Source organism: Oncorhynchus mykiss, chromosome 4 (genome assembly GCF_057628025.1).
Source record: "Oncorhynchus mykiss isolate SJ-2025 chromosome 4, ASM5762802v1, whole genome shotgun sequence".
In the NCBI taxonomy this organism is placed as follows: Eukaryota; Metazoa; Chordata; class Actinopteri; order Salmoniformes; family Salmonidae; genus Oncorhynchus; species Oncorhynchus mykiss.
The window spans coordinates 82240508-82249865 of record NC_143025.1 but is presented as its reverse complement, the minus strand read 5'-3'; the positions used below and the strand labels follow the sequence as shown (position 1 = coordinate 82249865).

The window sequence follows — 9358 nt, the reverse complement described above, 5'->3', positions numbered from 1 at the left end:
TGAGTGGCCCAGCCAGAGCCCAGAGTTTAACCTGATCGTACATCTCTGGAGAGACCTAAAAATAGCTCCCCATCCAACCTGACAGAGCTTGAGAGGATATGCAGAGAAGAATGGGAGAAACTCCCCAAATACTGGTGCCAAGCTTGTAGCAGCATACCCAAGAAGACTCAAGGCTGTAATCACTGCCAAGGGTGCTTCAACAAAGTACTGAGTATAGGGTCTGAATACTTATGTAAATGTGATTTCAGTTTACAATTTAATACATGTTTTTGCTTTGTCATTATGGGGAAAAAAATATTGAATCATTTTTAGAATAAGGCTATAATGTAACAAAATATGGAAAGTGAAGGGGTCTGAAAACATTCAGAGTGCACTGTATGTGGACACCCATTCAAATGAGAGGATTCTGCTATTTCAGGCACACCTGTTGCTGACAGGTATGAAATTGAGCACACAGCCATGCCATCTCCATAGACAAACATTGGCAGTAGAATGGCTTTACTGAAGCTCAGTGACTTTCAACGTGGCACCATTATAGGATGCCACCTTTCCTACAACTTGTAGAGTCCATGCCTCGAAGAATTAAGGCTGTTCTGAGGGCAAAAGGGGGTGCAACTCAATATTAGGAAGGTGTTCTTAATGCTTTGTATATCTTCCTTACACACACATGCTTCTCTCACCGTTCCTGCTGCCTGAGAGGTCTTTGTGGTGGGATTCTCCTGCGTGGGACCCCCCCACCTGCAGCACTCCGTTGGCTGGCCAGGTCCAAAAGGGAGACCAGGGTGCTGCTGCCCACTCCCCTCCCCAAACCTGCTGCTCTCCTGGGGGATGAACTGAAGAGGCAAGGCCTGTCTCCTAGAGATGAACGTACTTTGGTGTGAAAAGTGCAAATCAATCCCAGAACAGCAGCAAAGGAACCTGTGAAGATGCTGGAGGAATCAGGTAGAAAAGTATCTATATCCACAGTAAAACGAGGCCTATATCGACATAACCTGAAAGGCCGCTCAGCAAGGAAAAAGCCACTGCTCTAAAACCGCCATAAAAAAAGACAGATTACGGTTTGCAACTGCACATAGGGACAAAGATCGTACTTTTTGGAGAAATGTCCTCTGGTCTGATTAAACAAAAATAGAACTGTTTGGCCATAATGACCATTGTTATGTTTTGGAGGAAAAAGGGGGATGCTTGCACGCCGAAGAACACCATCCCAACCGTGAAGCACGGGGGTGGCAGCATCATGTTGTGGGGGTGCTTTGCTGCAGGAGGGACTGGTGCGCTTCACAAAATAGATGGCATCATGAGGGAGGGAAATTGTGTGGATATATTGAAGCAACTTCTCAAGACATCAGTTAAAGCTTGGTTGCAAATGGGTCTTCCAAATGGACAATGACCCCAAGCATACTTCCAAAGTTGTGGCAAAATGGCTTAAGGACAACAAAGTCAAGGTATTGGAGTGGCAATCACAAAGCCCTGACCTCAATCCTATAGAAAATGTGTGGGCAGAACTGAAAAAGTGTGTGCGAGCAAGGAGGCCTACAAACCTGACTCAGTTACACCAGCTCTGACAGAAGGAATGGGCCATAATTCACCCAACTTCTTGTTGGAAGCTTGTGGAAGGCTACACGAAACGTTTGACCCAAGTTAAACAATTTAAAGGCAACGCTACCAAATACTAATAAAGTGTATGTAAGCTTCTGACCCACTGGGAATGTGATGAAAGAAATAAAAGCTGAAATAAATCACTCTACTATCATTCTGACATTTCACATTCTTAAAATAAAGTGGTGATCCTAACTGACCTAAGACAGGGAATTTTTACTAGGATTACAATGTCAGGAATTGTGAAAATGGAGTTTAAATGTATTTGGCTAAGGTGTACGTACATTTCCAACTTCAACTGTATATTTCAGATGACCTACTATAGATAGAACAGAGTTGTGTTCATCAGGCACCAAAACGGAAGAAAACTGACTGAAAGTTGCAAAATTCTTTGTTACGGTGCTACCTAATGATCACAGCCCTGCATTTCCAACTACGAGTCAATGTAATGAGCCCACCTCATTGAGTTTACAGTGAAGACATACTTACTCTTTCTGACTGTTTTTCTTGTTACAGACTGGCCCCTGAATTACTCTTAGTCAGGGGGACACTACTACTTCCATACGCAGCATGACAGAAGAGAGAACATTCAGTGGGCAGAGCCGCACTGCTCTACACAAATTACGGCAGGATGGCTACAATGTCACAAACATATCCCGCAGCACCACTTTTTCCAAACAGACCTAACCCCTCAGAGTTGATTAACAACTCTGCATTTTAAGATTCTTAGATATATGGTTCCAAGATTTGTCATGATACATTTTTACGCTAATATTAATGACATGCATGTTTTACATTTATCACTAACGCATTACTTATGTGATTGATCATGGAGCAGCACACCTGTTCAATAGAGTATCACATGGGTCTACATGTTCCATCTCTTTAATGTAAGGGGCCTAGAAACAAAGCCTGTGGTCGTCAACTTCCCAGTGGTCAAAGCATCCTCACCAGCCGTAGGTTCTGTGGTTTAGGCAGAGGGTCGCTGTGCCTCGACACCACGTGACCCTGACCTTTACCCTTTAGAGAGACGAAGTTCAGACTGGTGTCACTGTGGCTGCCCTCCTCGCCCTGTGTGGTACCATAAGGAACAAGACAACAAAAATAACATAAAAACAGACGTTTAAAGTTGCTTCTGTTTATTTGAGTGGGTTAGCTCGCATTTATTTGCAAATGGTAAGAAGACTTGAAGCGACAGGAAGAGTTAGTTGTGGCACGGAAATATTTGCGAGGAAATGTTGACAACTAACCCATTAGCTATGTTAGTCTTACCTACTATGTCAACCATTAGGACAGTTAGGAACTAACCCAGTAGCTATGTTAGTCTTACCTACTAAATCAACCATTAGGACAGTTAGGAACTAACCCAGTAGCTATGTTAGTCTTACCTACTATATCAACCATTAGGACAGTTGAGAACTAACCCAGTAGCTATGTTAGTCTTACCTACTACACTGCTCAAACAAATAAAGGGAATGACAATGACAATAAATTTCACATGCTGTTGTGCAAATGGAATAGACAACAGGTGGAAATTATAGGCAAGTAGCAAGACACCCCCAATAAAGGAGTGGTTCTGCAGGTGGTGACCACAGACCACTTCTCAGTTCCTATGCTTCCTGGCTGATGTTTTGATCACTTTTGAATGCTGGCGGTGCTTTCACTCTAGTGGTAGCATGAGACGGAGTCCATCCACACAAGTGGCTCAGGTAGTGCAGCTCATCCAGGATGGCACATCAATGCGAGCTGTGGCAAGAAGGTTTGCTGTGTCTGTCAGCGTAGTGTCCAGAGCATGGAGGCGCTACCAGGAGACAGGCCAGTACATCAGGAGATGTGGAGGAGGCTGTAGGAGGGCAACAACCCAGCAGCAGGACCGCTACCTCCGCCTTTGTGCAAGGAGGAGCAGGTGGAGCACTGCCAGAGCCCTGCAAAATGACCTCCAGCAGGCCACAAATGTGCATGTGTCTGCTCAAACGGTCAGAAACAGACTCCATGAGGGTGGTATGAGGACCCGACGTCCACAGGTGGGGGTTGGGCTTACAGCCCAACACCGTGCAGGACGTTTAGCATTTGCCAGACAACACCAAGATTGGCAAATTCACCACACTGAGCACATGTAACAGACGTGACAGAGTCTGGAGACGCCGTGGAGAACGTTCTGCTGCCTGCAACATCCTCCAGCATGACCGGTTTGGAGGTGGGTCAGTCATGGTGTGGGGTGGCATTTCTTTGGGGGGCCGCACAGCCCTCCATAGGTAGCCTGACTGCCATTAGGTACCGAGATGAGATCCTCAGACCCCTTGTGAGACCATATGCTGGTGCGGTTGGCCCTGGGTTCCTCCTAATGCAAGACAATGCTAGACCTCATGTGGCTGGAGTGTGTCAGCAGTTCCTGCAAGAGGAAGGCATTGGTGCTATGGAATGGCCCGCCCGTTCCCCAGACCTGAATCCAATTGAGCACATCTGGGACATCATGTCTCGCTCCGTTGCACCACAGACTGTCCAGGAATTGGCAGATGCTTTAGTCCAGGTCTGGGAGGAGATCCCTCAGGAGACCATCCGCCACCTCATCAGGAGCATGCCCAGGCGTTGTAGGGAGGTCATACAGACACGTGGAGGCCACACACATACCTAATTTTGACTTGTTTTAAGGACATTACATCAAAGTTGGATCAGCCTGTAGTGTGGTTTTCCACTTTAATTTAGAGTGTGACTCCAAATCCAGACCTCCATGGGTTGATAAATTTAATTTCCATTGATAATTTGTGTGATTTTGTTGTCAGCACATTCAACTATGTAAAGAAAAAGGTATTTCATAAGAATATTTCATTCATTCAGATCTAGGATGCGTTATTTTAGTGTTCCCTTTATTTTTTTGAGCAGTGTATATCAACCATTAGGACAGTTGAGAATTAACCTATTAGCTACAGTGGGGAGAACAAGTATTTGATACACTGCCGATTTTGCAGGTTTTCCTACTTACAAAGCATGTGTACCTTTTATCATAGGTACACTTCAACTGTGAGACGGAATCTAAAACAAAAATCCAGAAAATCACATTGTATGATTTTTAAGTAATTCATTTGCATTTTATGATGTTCTGTCCCTCATGACACTGTAGCCTATTTCACTTCCTCAATATCCAAAGAATAATTAAGATAACTCAAGAAATCTGTAATACATTTGTACATTTTTGCCAAGAATGTTTTAGTTGCACATTTAACTAAGGTGTTTATCAATTTAAAAAAATGTGTGACTTGTCTTGTGCAAATAAAGTCTGACTGATGGGCAGGTCTGTCTCACTGTCTATGCTATTGGATAGAGAGCAATCACCACAACTGTTCAACACCATGTTAGTGGGCATCGTCAAATCAAAACCCAACCTTAATTTACCCGTTGTGACTCACGTATGCCCAATGTCCATTTTAGATGAGACTGACTTTATGACCAAAATGATCCTATTTCCACTTTGCAGTCAAATTTGACACTAATACATTTGACTCATATCGATGCCACATAGGTTGTTTTCAAAGGAATTTGCTGCTTTTTAAAGGCAGCCTCCTGGGGAAAACAAACCAACTTGTGAGCATGAGATTCATATCTACATAACCTGATTCAAACTGTCCTTTGTGGTGTTACATGCTAGTTATTCATGTGCACCTTTGTGGCCCACAGAGTTCTCAGTAAGCATTAGCATGCTAGATTAGCCACGTGAGCTCATTCTGCTGTTTTGAGCAGAGTATGAAACATGACTGGAAGAAAGTAGGACAAACTTGTTATGTCAGAAACTCACTGATCAACAGGAAAACCATTTTCACTCAATCATCTCAACCTTTCAAGCACGATTCATTCTTATGACCCAGATAATATTAGCATTTGTTAGTTATATCTGCATTTGGTAGTCAATGACAACCATGAGATATACTAAGTTTCTTTTCTTTCCGGGCAGCTCAGGTCTATTGACAAACAGCCTAAATGTTGTTGTATAAATGATAACATCTGTGTGTTCATGTTGTAGGCCAGTGCCGGGCAACTGGTGGCCCGTGGATCAAATAAGAACCCAGTCTGGGTCTCAACTTACTGTTTAAAGTTAGAATAGTAAAATACAATTTCTACATTTGGTTGTGCATCAGCAGTTTCTCTTGTTATGTCAGTCACTCAATTACCTAGGCTAGTTAACATTTTTTAGATTGGTAAATGAGTCTAGCAAGCTATCTAGTAATCATGGTCGAATTACTGACCGGGGTCCCCCATTGATTTTGAGCAGCGAAAGCAGAGGGAGAACAGGGTTAAGTAGGGTTAAGCAGAGGGAGAACAGAGCAGGAAAGCAGAGGGAGAACAGAGCATGAAAGCAGAGGGAGAACAGAGCAGGAAAGCAGAGGGAGAACAGAGCAGGAAAGCAGAGGAGGAACAGAGCAGGAAAGCAGAGGGAGAACAGAACAGGAAAGCAGAGGAGGAACAGAGCAGGAAAGCAGAGGGAGAACAGAGCAGGAAAGCAGAGGGAGAACAGAGCAGGAAAGCAGAGGGAGAACAGAGCAGGAAAGCAGAGGGAGAACAGAGCAGGAAAGCAGAGGGAGAACAGAGCAGGAAAGCAGAGGGAGAACAGAGCAGGAAAGCAGAGGGAGAACAGAGCAGGAAAGCAGAGGGAGAACAGAGCAGGAAAGCAGAGGGAGAACAGAGATGGAAAGCAGAGGGGGAACAGAGCAGGAAAGCAGAGGGGGAACAGAGCAGGAAAGCAGAGGGGGAACAGAGCAGGAAAGCAGAGGGGGAACAGAGCAGGAAAGCAGAGGAGGAACAGAGCAGGAAAGCAGAGGGGGAACAGAGCAGGAAAGCAGAGGGGGAACAGAGCAGGAAAGCAGAGGGGGAACAGAGCAGGAAAGCAGAGGGGGAACAGATCAGGAAAGCAGAGGGGGAACAGAGCAGGAAAGCAGAGGGGGAACAGAGCAGGAAAGCAGAGGGGGAACAGAGCAGGAAAGCAGAGGGGGAACAGAGAAGGAAAGCAGAGGAGGAACAGAGCAGGAAAGCAGAGGGGGAACAGAGCAGGAAAGCAGAGGGGGAACAGAGCAGGAAAGCAGAGGGGGAACAGAGCAGGAAAGCGGTCCATTATATCCACAAGCTGGACACTCCATTTGGATGGGGGGGAAAAAACACAACAGGAGGTGAAGGATAGCCATTTAAGAGCACAATCAAATCAGCAAGGCTTCGGGTTTTCGGGTTTGGACAACTGCTAATGTCAGAGTCTCTTTGGAGAGCAAAAGAATACGCTAATGTATGTAAATGAATAAATGTAAGTAAAATGTTAAGCCCTGTGTACTGGTGTGTCTTTACCGCTGAGAAGATGGAGGCCTTCTCCCTGTGTCTGCCTCTCTTGACAAGCTCAAGCAGCAGAGGAGTGGTCCTATTCATATCGGTCTCAGTGATACCCAGATCATGAGACACCTGCTCACAGCTGTCCAGGCCATTTAGCTGAAAATAAAACACACACACAGTGAATGCAGCACTGATATTTGCAAGTATTTTATTTGACCAAATATCAGGCCAGCCCCATCCACTGGGAGTAACACACTCACTGAGTTGATCTCTGGCTGGAAGACAGCAAGCGTGAAGTCTATGTGGAACACCTGCAGGAAGTCTATGATAAGGCTGGCCACCAGGCATCATACAAATGGAAGGATATGATCAACCTCATCATGAAAAAAATGAGTAATTGTAAAGTACATTGATTATGGGATGAGCAGATTATGACAATCATGGTGGATAATAAAACCCTGGTTTACCATCCTCTGTGTTAAGACATGTCTTCAAGTTTTCATTGACAAGTGGAGTTTTATTCTGTGTGGGGGGGGGGGGGGGGGGGTGAATGAGAGTCAAAGGTTATGCAGATGTGGATAGATCATTTGCTTTAGACACATCCATACAATTAAGTCATTATTAAAGAGAAGCAATAAGTAGCCCTAAACTTTCAGGATTTTTTGGAATACCCTCCCAAAGTCAGCTAGTTATCTATCTTACCTCCACTCAAGCTTGTTCATCCATGGCCAGGAAGACCGCAGCGCGCATTTCTGCCATGCAAAATACCAGAACACCAAAAAGAGGGTGTTGACCAAAGCAAGTGGGCCGCATAAACGAGTTAGCTATACACTAGATAGGTAACTAAGTATCTAAATATGTATACTTATAAATGAGTTAGCTAGTTGACTCGCAGTTGGTTATCCAGTTAGAAGCTAGCTAGCTCACTAGATCCCATGACAGTAAACCGGGGACTTCACCGCGGGCCAGATAGCCAGCTAACGTTACCACTGTGCTATCTATGTAGCTATTGCGAAATGTTAACGTTAGCTGTGTTACAGCAACATTCTCAGTCTTTAAACTGTCCTTTCAACATAGCTTCACAAGTTATATAGCTACGTACGTACCTTTAGTTTATTATTCAACACCCCATTGTTTTCTAGGGTTTGGATCAAAAGATCCCGCAACTCAGTGTCGTTCTCCGTTGCAGACATGTTTCTTTCAGCTGACAACCAAAACAAACAGAGGACAGGGCAGCCCTCTGATAATTCAGCAACACCGATTCCAGGAAAAAGTCACCTGCAAATCCAGCGCCTGCTCCTTGCACGAGCGAAACTGTGGATACATGCATGTCTTTAGTGCCACAATGACTGAGTCACAGAGAGATACGACTGAATTGAAAATGTCTATCAGATATTTTGATTGAAGTTGCTGTTGATTTGCTGACCTGTCTCATGTGTCAAGGTGCAATACCTACTAGGCTACACTGTCCTAAGGTTTGGGAATGGTTGGTCGTGACATTTGTTCCGTAGTGTTCTCTCTCACAGTTGTGTGCCTTTACAATAACATTGTTTTATTAAAATGTAACCTTTATTTAACTAACCAAGTCATTAAGAACAAACTCTAATTTACAATGACTGCCTACCCCGGCTAAACGCTGTGTGCACACCCGCGCAAACGACGCTGGGCCAATTGTGCGCCACCCTATGGGACTCCCAATCACGGCCGGATGTGATACAGCTTCGAATCGAACCAGGGACTGTAGTGACGCCTCTTGCACTGAGATGCAGTGTCTATTTCGACCACTGCGCCACCCGGGAGCTCACACCGTTTAGATTTTTGCGGCAAATCAAAAAAAGATGCACGTCAAATAACCCTCCATATTCGACGCTCAAATAAGCTTTTAATTTGACACGTCAAATAACACATTTATATTATAGAATGTTGTGTGTGCTGAATTTGCACGTGCAAGCTGAGCGGCCGCATTACGATCACTGTCAAAGCTGGACAATCCAGCGTTGGTAATAAGGCATCATTAGTTCGACCGAATGGGAAAACATCTGTTTGAGCGTTTGAAATTAGCTCAGGTTCAAACGAGAAGGATACATTTTTTTGCAAATATCTTTGATACAGATGTTATTAGCAAATTCTGTGGTGTCTAGCCAGCTTTAGCTTGGTACCTAGCTAGCACCAATGCAACCAGCCTGAAAACAATGAACAGTCATGTTCAATATTCTTAGCAATGATTTAGGAATCTATGTGAGTAAGTATTCGCTAGGCCACTTGTTGTTGTTCTCCCATTGAAATAACTAGCTAGCCAACTACTTAACCCTGTTGCCCAAAACTACATTTATAAGCAGCCAGCTAGCTTCATCTGGCTACTATGTCTTGACCGGACCCGGTTATGTGTTGTGAAGCTTGTCACAATAGTGGAATTTGCTGTTCGCATTCAAAATAAAAATCCATCTTT

General features: G+C 44.4%; 1 long non-coding RNA gene across 3 annotated transcripts; it reads right to left on the bottom strand.

The window, feature by feature from the left end:
- Positions 1-546: 546 nt before the first annotated feature.
- LOC110522507 (uncharacterized) lies at positions 547-7863 on the bottom strand. 3 transcript variants are annotated; one of them, XR_016495464.1, is made up of 6 exons: positions 7612-7863; positions 7170-7431; positions 6928-7065; positions 4583-4632; positions 2551-2670; positions 547-852 (listed from the first exon to the last, which is right to left on the bottom strand). It is a non-coding gene; the product is annotated as an uncharacterized LOC110522507 (long non-coding RNA). The 3 variants fall into 3 exon arrangements; XR_016495465.1 differs by lacking the exon at positions 7612-7863 and having other exon boundaries at positions 666-852; positions 4596-4632; positions 7170-7283; XR_016495466.1 differs by lacking the exon at positions 547-852 and having other exon boundaries at positions 1244-2670; positions 4596-4632.
- Between the last annotated feature and the right edge of the window lie 1495 nt (positions 7864-9358).